At 45.5% G+C, this 20547-nt stretch overlaps 1 protein-coding gene across 3 annotated transcripts in view; it reads left to right on the top strand.

The window, feature by feature from the left end:
- LOC146822676 (poly(rC)-binding protein 3-like) overlaps positions 1 to 20547 on the top strand; it is a 555354-nt gene that overhangs the window by 427749 nt on the left and 107058 nt on the right. For all 3 annotated transcript variants that reach the window (XM_085606867.1, XM_085606865.1, XM_085606866.1), the window contains one exon: positions 64 to 166. The gene's annotated coding sequence lies outside the window, so the exon portion shown is untranslated. The remainder of the gene's footprint in view (positions 1 to 63; positions 167 to 20547) is intronic.

Here is a 20547-nt window from a genome sequence, read left to right as displayed (position 1 = left end):
ACCCAGGCTCTGACTGTACTCATGCGCCTGTGCTTCAATGCATTTTTTTCGTTTTATTTTCAGAATCAATCTGTCAACTGTAATCAAAGTACTGGAATTCCAGTTTTTTCCCGGTCTGAGTACTAGGTGCCAATACCTACAGAGGATTCGCATTTGGAAAATACAGGTATTTTTTTTATTTCTGTTTATTAAGTATGTGACTTGAGAGCATAATTGACATACAATTGTACATGCAGTCCCTGTTGACTATCGACATTTCATTCCCGTTTCCGACTTGATTGTTCATTTTGAAGTTCACGTCACCCACAGCCACCCTCCCACACCGCCCACAGTTCATCATTCAGCTGTTTTCCAATCCGGGGCTCCCCATCCACAGTGTACAGATGTTCCCCATGAATTTTTTCCATCCTCCCCATATTCGTTCCCATTTCTTGGGCCAGCCCCTGTTGATATATATATGCCTTTTCGGCCACCATGACCCAGTCCCTATTGTTACACCAGTCTGTGTGTGCTGGCACAGTTTCAACTACAAATGTGTTCGGCAATATTACGTTTAGCTATTGTCATGCCTAGAGTTTCCCAGTCTTGGGCTGTGTGATTGAGGTCAGTGGCTTCCTATATGTTTAAAATACAACATTTAGGTTCTGGTGGCACCGGAGCACCACTGACTCTTGTTATTGTATTCATGATCGCTTCCCAGTATAGTTTGAATATCGGGACAGCCCCATATTGTGTGGAAGAATGTGCCTATAGCCCCACATTGCTTGAGAGAGAGTTGGTCATTAGCTCTCCCGATCTTGGTTAAAGTCGGCCTGGAAAAGTACATCCTGTGGAGCACTTTGAGCTGCACCAGTCTTAGTCTGGCATGTATTGCCACCACCTTCGGAGTTTCTAGTTCTTCCTGCCAATCTGTATCATCTAGTTCCCCCACATTTGCCTTTTATTTCTAACAGAGACTTACTGTGGGGTCTGGTTGGTTGTTGATTAATTTTTGATACATCAAGGAGATGGCTCTTGAATCAATTAGATCCGTAAGAAGCTTGTCCTCCAGGGGCGATGCCTCCGGGAGGGCAGTCTCCGGCGGGATGGTGGCCATCAGTGCAAGCCGAATTTGGAGATATCTGAATTTTTCTGTTGGCACCATTTCATACTTCTCCTGCAATTGTTCAAATGGGATAACTTTCCCCTTGTTCCAGAAGTCGCCAACCTTGGAGATCCCGATTAGGTCCCATTGTTTGAACCCTTTGCAATTGCTCAGCCTGCCCAGCCACCCAGTTTCCCAAAGTGGAGTGAACTGCGTTGTGGTATTGTACTAACCCAGCTTCTTGCGGACGGTATGCCATATATGGACTGTGTGTGCAGTGGGCCCTGTGAGGCTTCTCTCCTGAGTCTTGTTGTAGAGTGCCCTTAGGACCCCTCCCTCCCCCAGAACAAATTGGTCCATATGGAATGCCGGTTCCGTCTGGGGAGAATGAATCCACTGGTTAAGGACAGATAGTTGGGCGACCCAATAGTACATCTGTATGTTGGGAAGCGCGATACCCCCATCATACCACCCTCTGACCTATTTGTCCATTGCTAACCTGGCCTGTTTTCCATCCCATAGGAGGTTGCGTACTTCTGACTTTATCGTCCTAAAATATGATGGGGAAACTGGAAATTGAGTATTTTGCAGGGTTTAGAGAAATCTAGGCAACGCCACATCATTTAGAAAAGTACAGCTCGTCCTAGTAGTGTCAGGGGGAGGGAGTGCCAGTGTTTAGCATCCCTGCGTAGTCTTTTAAGGGGTTCTTGGAGGTTCTTCTTCATGAAGTCTTCTGGGCTGTCCGTTATAAAGATCCTGAGGTATCGGAAGCCATCCTCCGCCACCTTGACTTCGCAGCCCCTAGATAGCACTGGAGGGGGGCTGCTCAGGACATATAGTATGGATTTGTTCCAGTTAATAGTATATCTGGAGCATTCCCCATAGATTTCAAAGATGCCCAGTAGCCTAACTAGGGAGGCCCTCGGGGATGCCATATACAGTAGATGTCATCCTCATGTAGAGGTTTTCGGTCTTCCCAGTCCATTGTTCATTTAAGCCCGCAAATAATAGGGTCTCTTCTAATCCAGGCCGCTAGTGGTTCCAGCATCAAGCAAAGAGGAGGGGGGAGAGCAGGTAACCCTGTCTCATACCTCTACCTAGCGGGAATGTATCAGAGAGCCTGCCACTGACCACCACCTGCGCTAGTGGCTTCGTGTAAAGCAGCTTTATCCGGGATCTACATTTGGGACCTAGTCCCATGTGTTCAAGGACTGCAAAAAGAAATTGCCATTCAATCATATCAAAGGCCGTATGGGCGTCATGTGGCAGGATAATGGCATCTTCTTGGATAGTATGTCTGCGGCTCAGCACACCGTGTAAGCGACGTAGGTTAAGCGCTGTGTTCCTGTTTGGCATAAAGCCAGATTGGTCTGGGTGCACCAGTTTTGCGAGGTGAGGGGTTAATCTATTTGCCAATACCTTGGCCAAAATTTTAGCCTCTTCATTAAGCAATGAGATAGGGCGATAAGAGGCACATTCATGGGCCGGCTTTCCTGGTTTGCGAATGGCCACAATTGTTGCCATGCGTTGGTCTCTGGGGAGTTCTCCTACTTCTAGACTGGCTGTGTATATCTTTTGCAAGTATGGCGCCAATCGTGTGGTTGCTTTTTTGTATAAATCAATAGGAATGCTGTTAGGGCCCAGGGCCTTCCCTGATTGTATACTGCCTATGGCTATTGCTATCTCCTCAGGTGTGAGTTCTGTTTTAAGTATTTGGGCCTCCTCTGCCATAAGTGCCGCGGTGCGGATATTACTCAGGAGGCCAGCGGCTTCATCAGGCGTCGCCGTGGCCACCGGGGCATATACTCTCTGATAATATTGTGCGAACATGTCCACTATGTGCTGTGAGTCTGTAATGGTCCCCCCCCCGAATCAAGTTGGAGTCTGGCTACCCATCTGTCTGCACGTTCTCGCCTATCCACCCAGGCGAGAAGCTTGCCCGCTTTGTCCTCTGCCTCATAAATTCTATGGCGGGTGGAGGCCAACTTAGTCCTGGCGCTCTCCCAAATGTGTTCTGTGTATTCTTGGTTTTTTGCATTTAAACATGCTGTATTGGCTTCCGAAGGGTCCTGCGAATGTGCTGTTTCCAGGTCACTGACTTCCTGTTCTAGGATCTCTGTGATCTTGGCCTTTTCTTTATTGTGACCTGCGATGACGGGAAATTGCCTGTCCCCTAATGACTAGCTTATAGGCTTCCCACAGGATGAGGGGGGATGAGACAGAATGTTTGTTTTCTTCGAAATAGTGTTTGGTGGCAGTCGTGAGGCCCTTCCAGATCTTAGGGTTATAAGATAGCCAGGGTAAATAGGCTATATGTGGTGTTGGGTTGGGCCATGTAACGTGTATTTTGCGTAGGTTGGGGAGTGATCCGAAATACCCCTTGTTAAATGACGAATCACAGTGAATTTCCCAACTGTGTCTGCTAGTGTGAGTATGTAATCAATTCTGGAGAGGCTGTTGTGGGCACCAGAGTGAAATGTATACTGCCGTGCCTGCGGGGAATGAAAGCGCCAGACATCTACCAGGCCCAGTGTCTCCAACAAGTCAGCTAGACGGGATGTTAATCTTTGTTGTTGTCTAGGGGGCATGCGGTCTACAGGTCATTCAAAGTGGTATTGTAGTCGCCTCTCACTATTAATTCACCTTCCGGAAGCTTGAGTAGAAATGCGCTCAGTGCCGTAAGGGCAATCGAGTGCAACGCTGGAGGGATATATACAGCGACAATGTTAAATTGCCACCCTTCCCACTGGCCTGTTACTAATGCAAAATGCCCCTGGTCGTCCATCCTTGTCTGTTGGATAATAAGTGGAAATTGTTTTTAATCAGGATCTCTACCCCTCTTGAGCCCGATGTGAACCCTGAGTGTACCGCTAGTTTAAATCCCCACCTTTCTAGGGCTTTACATGTTGTTCCCACCAGGTGCGTCTCCTTGAGGAAGGCCACCGCTGGTGCCTGACGTTTGAGGTACTGTAGCACAAGCCTTCTTTTTAATTTATCCCTCAGACCGTTCACATTCCATGAAAGGAGCCCTAAGTAGGAGGCGATCAGAGGGTGCGAGACGGGTGTAGGAACAATCCAATCACCCAGGTTGGACACTTGTGTCATTAAGGTCTACTGGTGGAATGAGGTTGGTTGGATACTGAGGTTGGACTGCCATGTAATATCTGTCAAGTCGTGTCTCAGTCAATGCTAAACAAATAAAACTACAAATACAATAACTGTGAACCCCTCCCACCGCCCTCCCTGCCTCCCTGCATGACGGATTAAAAACTACCCGCCTCCCCAACAGTGAAGAGCGCCTGGTACCCCAGCCCCAAAACCTCTGTGGGGGGAGCATTTCCGATACCCTCCCAAGTCCATTCCCGAGTATGAAAAAGGTACCTTTTTGGCATCAATTACTACGTCTCGATCAATACCTATAGGTGAACAGATGAACAAATGATCAGAACCCGCAACTCAGTCTACTAGTCTGAAACAGTTCTCTCGAGTATTCCAGGGCGACATCATTCAAGCTCAGTTGCCGATGGCTAATATTAATCATTTTGAGTTTCCCAGGCCGTCTGTTGCAGTCATAGATGCTGCCTCATCTTGTCCCGGATTCCCAGCTGTCAACTGATGCTTGTTTTGCTTTTTCCCGGGTCGTCCGTAGCTCGCGACCTGACGCCAGCCTTCAAGCCACTCCTGCACCTCCTCCGGCGCCGTGAAAAACCATGCCTTCCCTCCCGCTTCGACTCCCAGCTTTGCTGGGAAGAGCTTGGAGTATTTGAGCTCTCGGTTTCTCAGTTCTTTCTTTACTTCGAGAAAGCTGCGCCTTTGATTTGTAACTGCTGTGGTGTAATCTGGGAAGAAGATTACCGTGCTGTGTTCGAAGCGCAATGGCGGGGACATCCAAGCTGTCTGCAGGATTAAGTCCCGGTCCTGGAAATTGAAGCTGCGAGCCAGGATCGGCCTTGGGGGTGCCCCCGGCCTGGGTCTGCCGCCCGGAACTCGATGGGCTCTTTCCACAGAAAAGTATTGCGACAGACCTCTAGGTTGCAAGTGGTTCTGGAGAAGGTCTTCCACGAATAGATCAGTTGCCGGGCCTTCTGCTCGTTCGGAAACCCCAATGATCCTGATGTTGTTGCGTCTTAAGCGGCCTTCATATTCATCCAACTTCGAGGCCATCGCCCTACTTTCAATTTGTAGTTGTTGCACTTGGCGTTTCAGAGTTTCGGAGTCATCACAGAGAGCTGCTGTGCTGGTTTCTACTTCTGTCACTCTTGTGTTCATGTTCTTGAGGTCTGCACAGACCAACGCAATTTCTACGGAGACGGAGCCGATGCGTGTGTCTAAGGACGTGTGCACCCTGCTCAGGTTGGCTATTATATCTTGTAGCATAACCTCCACCGTCACGCGGTCTTCGGCCTGTGTGGTCGCTGGGTCTGTCTCTTCCAACTGTTCTCTGGCCCAGGTAAACGTGTCCAGTTTTGTTTGATGCATATTACATGGGCCTCTTCCCCCCGTCATCTTGGGCCCAGCGCTGTTCGGTGCAGTCTGAGGTGGATGCTAGGTAGTACTCTCCGCCGCCAACCTGTGTGGGGAGCTACCCCATGCCGCCTCAAGGTTTTCCCACGTCTAGCTGTTGATGCAGAGGCCCCACCTGATGGCAGGATATAGGTGAAACCTTACACCAGGCGGCCGGTCTTCTCTCCCACCACTTCGCTGATCACCACTGGGGGGGTAGGGGCAGTGGCAAATTCCCTACGGTTGTTGCACCGTACTGTATGGCGTCTGAGGAATCATTTATTAATAAATCTTCCCGTTACTAGTCGCTGTGACTGGGTCCCCTTCCACTCTGCCCGCCGATGCTTCTTGGCTTGCCTTCAAGGACTGCCTGCGATTCTATTACAGCCACTCTGTCTTATTGGGGGCCCCACATTCAGGCCGGCTGTCTTTGCGAGGAGCAGACTTCGGTCTTGATGTCCGTCTCCTGTCCTGCCACTCTTTGCCCCCACCGGGCGATCCCGGTCCGTTTCTGTACCTGTGTGTGTCTTAAAAAGTGGGGGTATGTGAGGGGGCCCAGAGACAAGGCCTCCACACCACAGGGTCCCACGGCCTACAGTAAGGTGGTGAGCGGGCCCACCCTGCGAGGTCCCTCGCAGCGGTTTCCCCTGTCTTTCACGCCGCTTCCTTTCAGGCCGCCCAACACTCCTCACCGTCGGGTTCAGGGACACCAGGCTGCCCTACGCCGTTGCCTGGCCTCCCACACCGCCACAGCCGGCACCAGTTCATTTAGTTTGGCCCCCGGGGGCAGTCAGGCCTCGGTGAGACAATCCGGCCACTTCCATTGCGGTGTTGCTGAGGCCACATCACTCCCAGCCGATCTAGGCCTTCAGTCGCTCGCACAACCTTCCGCCAGGCTTTGTGTCCCTTGCGCTGCCTCCCTGCACAGGCAATGCTGCACGACGCTGAACGATCAGGCGACACGTCTTCCAGAGCTCACCGTCACTTGAGACACCGGTCTCAGGTCGTCGTTCAGGCCGCCAACTCACCGCGTCCTAGCCCGCTTTCACTGAACCGGCATTGACTCTGGGTCAGTGCAGTTTATACCCCAGCAGTTCCGATCACTTCTCCAGACCTCTTTATTACACGCCTGTGGATTTTGAGACTGATTTTTCCGGGGAGGACACAGGATGGGACGGAGCTACTCTAGGCAGCGGCCATCTTCCATGGCAGCCGGCCGCACCCCATAAATCTTTATTTTATTATTATTATTTTTTACAAATGTCTTGTAACAAATGATTTATGGAGCTCTTTATCATGCGAAATGAGAAATGCTGGCAAATCTTACTGCCTTTTGGTTTTGGCAAGAAATCCACTTCTATTCCTCTGAACTGGATAGAATTCTCAGATCCCCTTCACCTCTTTGATCTCTCTGTCTTCAACATAACAAATAGCTCTGCTGTGACTAAAGCTGTCCCTCAGCTATACTGCATTGCCCCACTGCCACTAGAAAGTACCAAAACGTCTGAGTATCGTTCTTATGAACTGAACTGAAAACATTTTTACATGACAAAATAACACTGATTCCTGGTGCAAACTCCCTAACCTAACCATGTTTAGGCAGTAAGTCCAGATCCAACATGGATAGCAGCCTTTGGCCAGTAAATCTTACATAGCATAGCACCTTCCAAGTTACCAAGAGACCGTGAAGTGTCACTACGATAGAGGTTGGTTGAGTGTTTTTCTATTAGTGACACTTGGTTGTGGAGTAGACTTCCTGCGGCTAGTCTTCCTGATCCCCTTTGGTAGGAGGGGTAAGCCTGGATAGCAGCTACGTGCATGGTGAGAGAGGATGAGGGTAGTCAGGACAAGAACATTTAAAAATAATTTGTGGACATCACCATAGATCGAGACATAAATAGACTTTTGAAAAGGGATGAGTAGGTGTAGGCTGAGCTGGGAAATTAGCCCCCTGTGGCAAGGAGGCCGATGTCACGGTCATGTCCTCACTTTTTATTGCTAGTGACTTCTTCAGTTTGGCTTCTAGTTCATTAGTGGTCATCGGAAACCAGAAGTGATGTTATTTCTGTACAATGAGCGGCTACGCCGGGTTGGATGGGGCTAAATAAACCTTAGATACTGGAGACCTTTGCTTCCCTTTGACTGATATCCCCAGCCACTCCAACTTCACCCAATAATCTTCTTTCCCAACGGCCCCAGCCCTTCTTGCCTTTTGGTTGGTGAGAATAAGGCCTGGCTAATGAGTGTTGGAGGGGCAGGGAAGGTCTCTTGGACTCTATGTAGTATGAGTTTCAAGAGTTTGGGGTGATTGCCTTATTTGATCATTACGGGGGCTGAGCGGCCGAATAGTATTGCTCTATTACTAAATGGTATCATTGGGAACATCTCATTTCATAATTAGTCATAAAGGGATCTTTACATGAAAATATATTCCACAGCATGGGCGAAGAATGGAAATTGTTGACATAAGGCAGGGGGCACATAAATGGGTGAAGCCTGGTCTGAGGCATCTACAGACAACTGCCTGTGACAAAATGAAAATGTAAGGATCCATGAGGTAGGTCAGAGCAAACAAGCACAGTAATATTTTTCTGTGCATGCAAATGTGTAGAACTGGTTGGATAGTCAAATCTGCCATAAATTTGGCGGTGTGGCTGGGTGACAGGGCAATGCTCGCCTCATCTTGTGATATGTATAAATGTGTCCCGTTTCAGAAGTGTCAACTAATGATCCACATGGTTATAAATAATTTTATTAATTTATTGTGATGTTAAATAAAACTAATTCAATATTCCATGCAAACATAAAACTCTAGACATTATTACAACTTTCAAAATCAAAATATTGCTGGACACTTATCTGCAATAAACAATAGCCAATACAAATTGCTAAAATAGTGCCACATACTGCCAATACTGCCATATAGATTAATATTTACCATTACCAATAACAAAGCATGGGCAGACATCAATTCGTTTTTCAGGGAGTAGTTAGTTAGGCCCTCAGTGCCGAATGCAAAACAAAAAAAATATTCTGAACTGCTGAGTCTGCAGATAACTCATTTAGACCTCCTTAGTGATGCTCATGTAAGCATTCCATGTGTTAAACAGGACACGACGACCTCCATAAATGTAAGAAATCTTGAACGCATTGAAAGGAGGCAGCTTCTAGGCCTTCACCTTACTTACTAAGGTCAGATTGCTCATGCTTTAAAAAGCGTATGGGTGTAAGCTCTCCCCAAACAAAGTGGGACAGGTACACATGACATGGGATGATCTTTGATCTAGTAACCACACATGCGCCAAGAACCAATCTGGTTGGTAAAAGAGTTCCATGATTTCTTACAATCAACAATAGGAATCTTAAGCCTCCGAAGCTATACTTTATCAATGGTGATAGGGGAGTATAAAGATAGACCTGACGTTTGGTTGCATAATAGAAAACTACTACCTGGTCAGATTATTTATTTTTTGCAAAATGGCACAAGTGATCCAAATGTGAATCCACCCGGAGCATCTGTGTTGGAGGTCCCTTTAACCTGTGAGTGCATGTCCCTTGTGGGAATAAAATGAAGGCTGTGTGAATGCCACGCATTGTGGTTTATGGATTTATAGGACTTTCCTGATTTCTGATACTTGCTCTTGTTTGTAAATAAATACAACCCTGTTAACTTCTTCAAAATATTCGGTTCTGTGTGTTGAGGTAGTCTGGTAATTGGGGTTGTTAATTTCTCCAGTGCCACAGCCTACTGTTTTACAACAAGAAGCATGGTGTAGAGTCTCTCACAGGAAACAGACTCAAGTGCGTTTTTCAGAGCCGACGTTTAAGAGATGGTTACCATGATCAGAGCCGGCACTAGGCATGGGCAGCGTGGGCAGCTGCCCAGGGCCCCATAGTCAACGCTCCAACGTAGGGCCCCACACCAATGCGACACAGCCAGGTTATGGCATTAACGGTGCGACCTTTCAAATGCGCCACCTTAGGGGATCCCCCTCCCCTGGCCTCATTGCTTTGGTGTAGCGAAGCGAACCTGAGGGCGGTGAGGGGTAGGGGACAGTCCCAGTTGCAAGGAAACAGATTCCGCAGGTTTGCCCGGCAATTAGGCCCCCACCCATGCAGAGGCACGGCGGGATGGCTACTGTCCCTCTGTTTAGCTCCCTGGCAGTAATAACTCTCTCTGCAGATAAGCAACCCTCACACCCCCAGCCCTTTATGGGCTGTTAGGAGGCACTTAAGGAGAGGCAGGAGCTGCGGCGTCAGGAGCAGGGGCATCTATTGAGATGCAGGCAGCCCTGAATGTGTCACGTCTATGCAAATTAGAGGGGCCTTGCAAATGTCCTTTCTTCCCAGGGCCGCCATAATCCTAGAACCGGCCCTGACCCTGACGCAATCCACCTACATGATGACATAAGAGTAGAAATTAGTTTGAGTATGGAAAAAGTGATTTGAGAACAGTGTAATTTGAAATGCTTGTATGATAGGATACGAATGCATAAATTAGCAAAAAAGGCTTAAATGTTATGAAATGTGTAAATGATATCTGTATAGCAGGGTCTTTGGTGTAATGAAATTCCTTGACCGCACAATTACAGATGTGCCACAACTGCTGTATAACCTACCAACTACTGCAAAATGTCCAGAATTCAACAAAAAAATTGTAACTCAAATGGATTACATTTTCCCAAAAAAAAGTACCGCTGGCCGTGCTGGACAGTGGTAGTCCATTGCAAATGTCAGCAGGTCACCGTTCAGTTGCTGTTTGCTGTATTCAGGTGTTAAACAGGTACTAATATGTTGCAATATTTCCCCAGATCAACTTAATATGTATTCAGAAGACAACATAGTTAAATAATACCACCACAGAATGGGCTTCATTATGCCGCATATTTTTGACTTTTCTGTCATATAATTTAGTCAACCCTCCTACTTAATTTAGTTGTCCATTGCTATATAATTATAGTGACCGTTGTATAGTGTTTTGTATTATGAGAAATAATTAAACAATATCGAAGTATTATTAACAATGTGTTTTGGTGACCATAACATCAAGCAAAGCGTGAGTGAATTAGAGGAAAACAAGATACTCAGGTTAGGAATTAATAAGTAATATTTATTTATGAGCAGTGGTCGAAGTGGGCGGGATCGGCAGAGCACGGCGTGCACATACTTCTTTAATTCTATACATTCCGCTCCCCTACTTTTTTGTTTTGAACATGCGTCCCTGGACCTCAGAAATATCCAAGGCCTGCAGAGAGGGGGCTCGTCATTAGTGGCTGTTCGGGGAGGGGCAGGGAGCAGAGAAGGAAAAGAAAGGTCTCCGTCTCTTGTGTGCTGCCCAGACAAGACAAGGACAGTGTCTCCTTCTGCTCTGACACTAACAGCGCCCCTCTCCCTTCCCCCTCTCTTTCTTACTCTTATTCCCTCTCTTTCTGTCTAGCCCCTCCTCACTTACCGAATCCTTGACTCAAGAAATGGTTCTCACCCTTTCTTCTTGTCGTTCATTTGACCTCTGTGAAAAGGATGCAAAAAAAAAAAAACCACTTTTCTGGAAATGCCGTTTTTGAAATTTTTCTGTTCCAATGTGCAGCCTCGGAAATAAACGGTTCGAAATATGAAAATAAATAACTAAAAGCAAGACAGAGTGTTCTTAAAGTGGCCAGATTGGTTTTATTCACACCCAAACCCATTAGCGTCACTTTACAGAGTTTGCCAGTGAAGCACTACTTTTGTTTTCTTGTCTTTCTTTTAACAGCATTGTTTTCCCCAGGTGGGGAAGTGCACCAGTGGTGGAGGTACTGCAATACCTCGTTGATGGGAGGATTGGAAAACAAAAAGTGCACGGCGGCTTTGTGTGCACTAATTTGGTCTTTTCAAACTATACTGCTAACGTTTTGTAAGCATATGAGCAGTGGACATTGAAATGGGTCCTTTCTGGGCCCTGTAGTTATGTCCTTAACTTTTCAGGCAAAAATACTCGTTGATTTCTGAATAATGAGTGTAAAAGCGTTAAGTTCACCATGTTGTTCCTACTTACATTGCACATGCTTTATTTAATCTTTCATACCCTATGAGTGTTTGCTTTTTCCAGGATGTTGTTACTTTTTCTTTTAGGCAGCATATTGCTCTTGCCTTGTGCGTAATTTGAATTGAGTCGCATCAAGTTTATAGCAGGTCAAATTGGATTGTAGTTGAAGGCAGTGGGATTTTTCTCTCAGTGGGGCAGTATGGTGTTCAGCGGGGGAGCGGATGTAGGACTGTGGTCAGAGCTGCCGAATTTAGAACTGGGGGAACCAGGTTCAGCCTTTATGACCAGTCCCCCAGACCATTCTCCTGAGGGAGCACATTCCCGTGCTAGACCATAGAAGGCCTCGCAAGACTTTAGATGCCCAGGTGTCTTAGCACCAGCAGCTTGACCCTAGTGGTGGCAAGTGTGGGTCAACCTTGAAGGCCTGTCCACCACAATCCATACTGAAGCTCACCTCCAGTCTTGCGGACAGGCCTAGGAAGCAGCAGTGACTCTGTCACTGAGGTCACAGGACCTTTGAGCAGGGCGGCTCTAGCGCGGTGCAATCGCACTGGGCGCTGACTTCGGGTGGGGCCATCATGTTTGCAAGTATATTATGGTTTTAAATGCACTTGCTGCCTCTTTCCTGGCCTCCAGCAATTTTCGGCAATAATAAAAATGTCATGATAACTCCGGTGAATAAACTTCTTCCTAGAGCGAGATCGGAGTTTTGTCCAGTGGAAGTTTTGACTCATGGGAAGATAGCGCAGAGGGTTAATGTGCCTGCTGCAAAAAAAATGTACCATGCCCATCACAAAGTGCACATAATGTAAATAGGTCAGTGGAATACTGCTTTTGTCAGAGAGATCCTTTTGTTACTTGCAGTTTATAAGTTAAAATCCTAACAAAGAACAGTGAGCTATTGACTGTCATCTAAGAGCTGCATACAAACTGCAAGGTATAAACTAGAGCTATATTTTTTTTTCCCTAAGCCTTTGCTTATCCCAATGTAGCAAAAAGTGTTCATTTGGATAGAAATCGATTATGATTATTAAAGAGAACCCCCAATCATGGTATTAAGTTTTATATTCTGAGTTTGTGTTTCTCCAGATCAATCAATATTAAACTATACTGTCTACTAGTATGGTTGTCATGTGACTACTACACCTTGTAGTCCTTGGTCTTATGTAACATTTCCTATACAGTGATTTACACACGTAAAATTGATTGTCTGTGTGTATATTGCTGATGACAGAAATTCCATGGCTCGGAAACAAATGGCTTGTGCTTCCACTTTTAAGCATATTTGGAACATTCTGTATTTAGAAACATATCCCACTTTGTGAATTTATTTTAATGTCAATAACTCATATTAATCGTTAAATAATCACGTGTATCCATTAGTTGAATTAAATAATATAATAAGCTGTAACTGGTCAGTGAACTGCCAAACAAATACTAAAGATTGGGATGTTTTGCGCATCCTGGCCTCACCTCTCACTCCGCCCCCTGATCCAATCCTCAGGTTATTCCCGCCCTCTGATTCTCCGCCCACAGTTCCCCTACTTTTTCCCCCCACTTCGACCACTGTTTATGAGTGTTAATTACAATGTAAATGTAGGGAAGTTAATTTGTTCGAAATATTTGTTTTTTTGTGCTGATATAGATTGGTGGAAAGGGGGCTTGAAGGAGGTTGCCGGTCCCAGTGTACTGTTTTACAAAAAGCAGGATGTTTTATGGGCTTTCATATGAAAAAGACTCGGGTTGTTGTCTTGAAGGGCAAATGTGGTTGACTGAGATTTCATCTTTCAGAGGCGCACTCTCCTTTCCCTGCTATTTGTGATTACTGCTTTCCCAAAAGGAAGGGTATACTAAAGCCTCTGCCCCTACCCTCCTCAACAAACTTCATAAGTTCCCTGGCAGGTCTTGGAATGGCTGAACAAATGAGAAAATAAGTGAAGATCACTTGTCCCCTGTTTGCATTTTAGACTGAGAAGCTATGTGGAGCTGTGTTGAAGCGATGTAGCATTTGGCCCAATGAACAGTGGCCTTGCTTTTGTTGTCACCTTATTTGGTAGACTACCAGAATATTCATTTACTATCCATAGCTACACATACATCTTCACAATTTTTTCATTCGTCACTATTTAGGTCACAATATTTTTGTACCTTATTAATATTGTCAGTACTCTGACCAACATCCCTTTACTTTGTGTACCAGTGAAGTATGCTACAGGAACATCATGCACATCAAATTATATTGTGGTCACAATGAAAGACCTTGTCTTTTTATAAGGACTTTGACCCTAAGGCAGCGCTTTTATATTGCTGCATCTATGATCATTATGGAAAACAGTGAAGAAAATTCCCGTGACCTTGAGGCCATTGTTTCTAGATTCACCTCCAGCCTTGTTCAGAGGCATACGATATTTCACAGACTATTAATATTGTCTTCCATTAGAAATTTTGCTAAAATCCAGCATGCCAATTAGTCAGACACTAATAAAATCAAATAATAAATCTAACAGGCTCTTGATTGATGTGAATCGATTGTGACCCTCGTAGCCCCAAGAATCATCAGGATTGAGGTTACCTCATTTTCAATCTAGAGTAGTTTAATTATAACTTAATTTACACTTGTGTGTAAATGTTGGGCGCAAAAATAACACATTACAAATAAGATTTTAGCCTGGAATCAGTTTTATTTGAGAACAATTTACATATCGGATGCATAAATATGACATGAGAAAACAAGTTTTGAGACCATTGGTACTCCTTGTACACCCTTTTGCGCAGGCAGTTACCACGGGGTAAAACCTGGTGGTAAATGTGTAGGAAGAAGGCTATCAAGCTTAATTTGCTGTCAATAGCGAATGGGTGCTTGAGTTAATATGGGCACAATTTGAATTTGCCGCAGAAGGCAGTGCCCCATAACAAATTAAAGTGGAAGGAAGGGGGATACTAAGTTAATGTGAATGGAGTCAGACAAACCCATTAAACCTGTGCTTAATTTGAATAATCAATGCAATCTCTATCATTCTTTTATTACATATGTTTTATTGTGAATCATTTATTAAACATATTCGTAAGCTTTTTTATACATTAATATAATTAATTACAATCCTATAAAAAAAAATCATCAAAACACAATTCAAAATATATATGTAGAATACAAAAATAAGCCATATCACGTATACTTAATGAATACACCTGAACTCTCTCAACATCGACTGTGCTGGGACAAGATAAATGTTGTAACCAGAAACAAAATTTTGATCCAGGAGCCTTTGCTAATGATTCAAAAATTGATCTCCCTCAACACATCATTATTTACACTGTTGATCTCAAGCCAGTTAACCTCCATAAAATCATTGACGCGCATTTTGTTGGTGGCTTAGCCACCAGCCCCCCCCTTTTTTCTGGGCAAACAAATAAAACGTTATCTAATCACAAAATGATATGTTGAGATTTAGAGGCATATTTACTAATCTTTCACACAGAGTAGAGCAGCAAGCAAAGTTGTTGCGCCACATTACGTGAAAGGAAGAGGGCAGAAATGCTCCCCATTTACAACGATATGGAGCATTTCTGCTCTCTCCTCAAGCTCACACACTCTGTGTAGTCTTGCACCAATACAGTTACACTTGCAACATAGTGCATAGGTGCCTGTGTCACAGTTAGGATTGTTTTTGTGCAGGAAGGGACACCTTCCTGCACATAAACAAGCCTTAGAGTCATTTTCCTGTCCCTACAAGTGCTCTAAAATGCAGCACATGTGAAAAGAGAATATAACTAGGAGAATTGAAGATATTTCTCCTTATATCTCACTGAGAAGGGCGTCGCGATTGGTTGCATTCCCAGGTTTTCTAACTTTAGTAAATCATGGAATGCACTAAAATCCATGGGTGGATGCATGGGAGCCCAAGCTCCACCCATGGAACACTTCACATGGACATCATTTGTGGATAGTCAGGGGTCTCAGCTGCGACATCCAAGTTGCTACCTGCTAATCTTAGCACTTCCTTTGTGACCCCCTCAGAGGGGGAAAAGTATTTGCCTCATCTGAAGCCGGGGGTCGCAAAGGAAGTGCCAGAAGTAGCAGGGAGCAACCCAGAGGTCGCAGCTGCTACCCCTGACTACCCCCAAATGGCCTCCATGTCACCTCCCAGCTTGAAATGTAACATAATGCAGTGCAAACAGCCGGGTTGTATTACATTTTTTTACAAAACCATGCAAGGTGGTGCAAATCCCCTCTTGTCTGGCTTTGTAAATATTGCTGAAGCCGTTGCATTGTCCTTGTATCACCTTGCACGACCCAAGGACAACACAAAGGCTTCATAAATCTAGGCCTTAATGTCTCCAAAAGGCTGAGTTGAACCTGGTCCACACTAACTGTTCTTGCCAAATTAAAAGAACAGACATACGACAGAAAGGTTACAGGGGGTGTGGGATATCTAAAGCATATGATTGTGCTTGCTTAGTTTGGTAAAGACAAAATAGATATTTCACCAAGTTTTGCAGACAGTCAGAGCCTACGTTACTGATTTGTCTTTCCAAAAAAAGTTCATAATTTCTTGAACAGTTTCTGAGATGTTTAAGATAAATTGCACCCTTTTAAAATGTTTAAGATAAATTGCACCCTTTTAAAATATTTAAGATAAATTGCACCCTTTTTAAATGTTTAAGATAAATTGCACCCTTTTTAAATGTTTAAGATAAATTGCACCCTTTTTAAATACTTTTAGGTTTGCCATGTTATTAAACCCACAAAAGAGTAGCAATAATAAATAAAACTAATTAGAAAACTTTAAACTCCTGTAATAAGATAAGTATGTAAAGCATCATTCTGAGGGGCCCAGTATTACCCCTCATTACTCAGCCCCCTTTGAGCTACGGATACCGAAGGGACCAGCAACTCTGGGGTGGGGGTGGTCAGGGTTACTGGTGGATAGTAAATTAGATCTTTGGGTCCCCTTTATAATGAGGAATTAATTCAGGCATCTGCAATTCTGGGTCTGACTCCATAAGTGATTCCACATTTTCCACCAACATTTTGTCCTGAGATTTCTGCTTCCCTCAGCAGCCAGAATCTCGAGGTGCAATAAACATGGTTCTGCAATGTTCCGCCAGATCATGTAATTCCGATCCGCCTGGTAGCTCGAGGTACTAGTCCCCAGTGGAATTACAGGGTAGCCTGTCTTCTGAGGTGCTGCTCAGCTTCAAAACTTCATAGCTCCAGATCTGTACCAGTCGAGGAGCTTATGCAGCTGGACTGGAGTTCGAAACAGTAATCCACCAAGAGCCGGCACCACAAAGCATTACCTTAAACAGAATTAATAATATTTGTGTCATGGTCCTACAAAGTACCTCTGTGTAGGTGCACGTTTGTTGAATTTATGTTGTACTCACTCACGTGCTGTGTCAAACAGAGAGTTCGGCATTATGCAGCTGGAAATTGCAAACTGTGCCAGAGTTCCTCGCAATTACTGGATTTGTCGAACATGACATGCCTCAGTGGCTGTTAGGGTGACCAACCGTCCGTAAATTTCACGGACAGTCCGTAATTTCGGCCGTCTGTCCGTTGTCCGTGAAGGATTCTTTAACGGACGCCATTTGTCCGTAATTTTAACCGGGCACCGGTCGCATCACCCTAAAGGTGGCACAGCTTCCACCCACCTCCTTTCTTGCCTCCGATGCTGGTGAGGTGGGTGTAACAGACTCCGATGCAGTACCAACGCTCAGATACCCGGCAGCATTGGAGAGGCACAGCGGGATGGCTACCCTCACACCTTCCGCCCTTGATGAGCTGTTAAGAGGTGCTTGAAGGTGACTGAGAGGGAGGGGCTGCAGCTTCAGGAGCAGGGGCATCTATTCAGATGCAAACAGCCCTGAATGCGTCATGTCTCTGCAATTTAGAGGGGCCTCACACATTCCCTTCCTGCCCAGGGCCCCAAACATCCTAGAACCGGCCCTGATTACCCCGAGGCAGCACCTGGTTCTCTTCACAAAGCTTAATTACTGTCACTAAATTGTAAGCAAACCTCGGTTCTTCAAACATGCAGTCTATAATGTAATAAAATAAAGAAATGGCACAATCGCACCCACACTGATTAACAAAGTATGGAGGACAATCAGTTAAATCAGTTCTCTTGGAGTATCTCCTTTAAGTACTGTACATCACAGTGGGGGATGGCAAAACTAACATTTTGGAAAGAGAGCCTGTCTTCTCGATGTCTTGTCCAGGAGGGGGGTGAGGAGCCCTACCCCACCCTGGAAGATACTAAGATGATACTAGAATACTGCATGCCCACCCCTGTGCCCACCCTGGTGGATCCTGTTCACCCTCCTGTGATGGCTCCTGCCCCCCACCCCCAGTGATGGCTCCTGTCCCCCCATGTGGTGGCTCCTGTCCCCCCCGTCTGTGATGGCTCCTGTCCCCCCTGTGGTGGATCCTGTCTCCGCCCTGGGTGGTTTCTGTCCCAGTCCTGGAATGGCTCCTGCAGCGAGGGTGAAGTTCTTGATGAGCTTCTTCTCAAAAAGGCTCAGCTCAGAATTAATATGAAAAGGTGGGCGAGTGAGTAAGTGAAGGGATGGGTGGATGGCTGGATGAATTAGTGAAAGGATGAATGAACGATTGAATAGATGGATAACACGAGAGGTTGGATGGATTGATGAGTGAGTGGAAGGATGGATGAGAGAAAAGGTAAATAGCTGGATGTATGGGTGGAAGGGTAGCTGGATGGGTAAAAGGGTGGATGGATGAGTGAAAGGATGGATGAGTGAAAGGATGGATGAGTGAAATGATGGATGAGTGAAATGATGGATGGATTGATGAATTGATAAGTGCAAGGGTGAATGGATGGACGGATGAGTAAAAGGGTGGATGTAAGGATGGATGAGTGAGTGAAAGGGAGGGTAGGTGGACAAAAGGATGCATGGATGAGTGAACGAGTAAAGGATAGATGGATGAGAGAAAGGATGGATGAGTCATAGGGTCAATGGATGGAGTCATGAGTGGATGAGTAGATGGGTGGATGGATGGAAGGAAGGATGGCTAAGTGAAAGGGTCGATGGAGAGAGAAAGGGAGGATGGATGGATGACTGAGAGGGTGGATGGGTGGAAGGATGAGTGACTGGGTGGATGGATGAGTAAGTGAAAGGATGGCTGGATGGGTGAAAGGGTAAATGGCTGGATGGATGAGTGAATGGATGGATGGGTGTATGAGTGTACAGATGGATAGGGTGAAAGGGTGGATGGATGGATAATGGATGGATAAGTGAAGGGATGGATGAGTGAAATGATAGGTGGAAGGATACATGATGGATAAGTTTGCAAATGGTTGAATATGTTTGGATATGGCTGGGCTTACTTATATACTATTGCGCGACCTCCTCTGATGTGTCTGTAAAACGTACCTTTTGTCCTGAAGTTTTGTCCTGAATTTTGACCTCCTGTCCTGAATTTGTGTCCTGAATTTTGACCCTTTGTCCTGAATTTTTACACTCACCGTCCTGAATTTGCACCAATGCCAGTTGGTCACCCTAGTGGCTGTGTACTGAGAACAGCGCAGTCTGACTTTAAAGAGATATTGGGACATTGACGTTTCGCTGAACTGTGGGAGAGTTACAGCCTTATGGTCTCAGATCACGGCTATAGGCGAGACAAAAGGAGTTTCGTCTGGGCTTCTATATTTCTTTTAAACGAAGCCCGCCAAAATCGGTAAAATAAACGACTTCTGAGTTTATTCTTATTTTAAGGAGATTGTGTATGTTTGGATATTGAGCACAAGATGCATTGTTTTGGAAAAAAAACTGAGTTTATGTTAAGCCGCACAAAAAGAATATCTAGGTTAGCAAAAAATGCAGGTGACAGCTGGGCAGGTTTAATGCATTTGTATTTGGGAGCACATGGAGAAGAGTGAAATAGAGTAAAATGAGAAGCGTGTAGGAGGCAGATAGAAGAGAAATAAGTTAAGATAGAATGGAATTGGATGGAAGAAGGGAGGGGGAAAGAGAGACCGGGAAGGAGGAAAAGATGAATGGACAAATGGGTTTAGTATGAAAACGAGGAAGCGGTGGATAGAGGAAAACCGGAGGAGGAAGTAGAGAGGAAAGCTAGTCAGAAGAAGAGAGCACAGCATGATGGACGAACAGGTAGGGTCAAACTGCGACAGATGATAGGCCCGGGCACCACAACAAAAGTTGTCCCATTAGTAAATTGCATAGCTAAAGAAGTGTCCCATATTTGATAAATCAAGGCAGTTTTGAACTTGTAACCACACTGTATAGGTGTTTTGCAAGTTGTGAGAGACTGCATGCATTTGTGCTTCCTATAGGTCATGGTGGTGGTAATATCAGGGAAATCAACAATAAAAGAAGCATTGAAAAAGCCAATAGGTCTCGCCGATGAGAGAGCAATTGGGTTTGGCAATGTGTTTTATCCTTGTGGTACACCAGTGTGGCTGCTGTTCAGCAAGGCTAAAGGTTAGTGGTGTGGAGCTAAGTGGGGTGGGGTAGATTGGAGTGGGGTGGATTGGGGTAGAGTGGAGTTAGGTGGTTTTTAGGAGAGGAGTGGGATAGATTGGGGTAGAGTGGAGTAGAGGGGGTATTTGGGTGTAGATTGTAGTGGGGTAGATTGGGGAAGTGTGCGGTAGACTGGAATGGGGTAGTTTGGGGTAGACTGTAGTGGAGTAGAGTGGGGTGCATTGAGGTGGAGTAGATTGGAGTGAGGTAAATTAAAGTGGTGTAGAGTGGGTTAGATTGGAGTTGAGTGGGGTAGGCTGGACTGGGGTAGATTGGAGTGGAGTACATTGGATTGGGGTAGTTTGGAGTGGGGTACAATGGAGTGGGGTACAATGGAGTGGGCTAGAGTGCTGTTGAGTAGAGTGGCGTTCGGTGGATTGGGATTAGGTCGGGTAGATTGGGGTACAGTGGGATAAATTGGAGTAGAGTAGAT

The sequence above is a fragment of the Triturus cristatus genome, chromosome 5_2 (genome assembly GCF_964204655.1).
Source record: "Triturus cristatus chromosome 5_2, aTriCri1.1, whole genome shotgun sequence".
NCBI classification, from domain to species: Eukaryota; Metazoa; Chordata; class Amphibia; order Caudata; family Salamandridae; genus Triturus; species Triturus cristatus.
The sequence above is the reverse complement of the archived record's forward strand: the minus strand, read 5'-3'. Positions and strand labels throughout refer to the sequence as shown.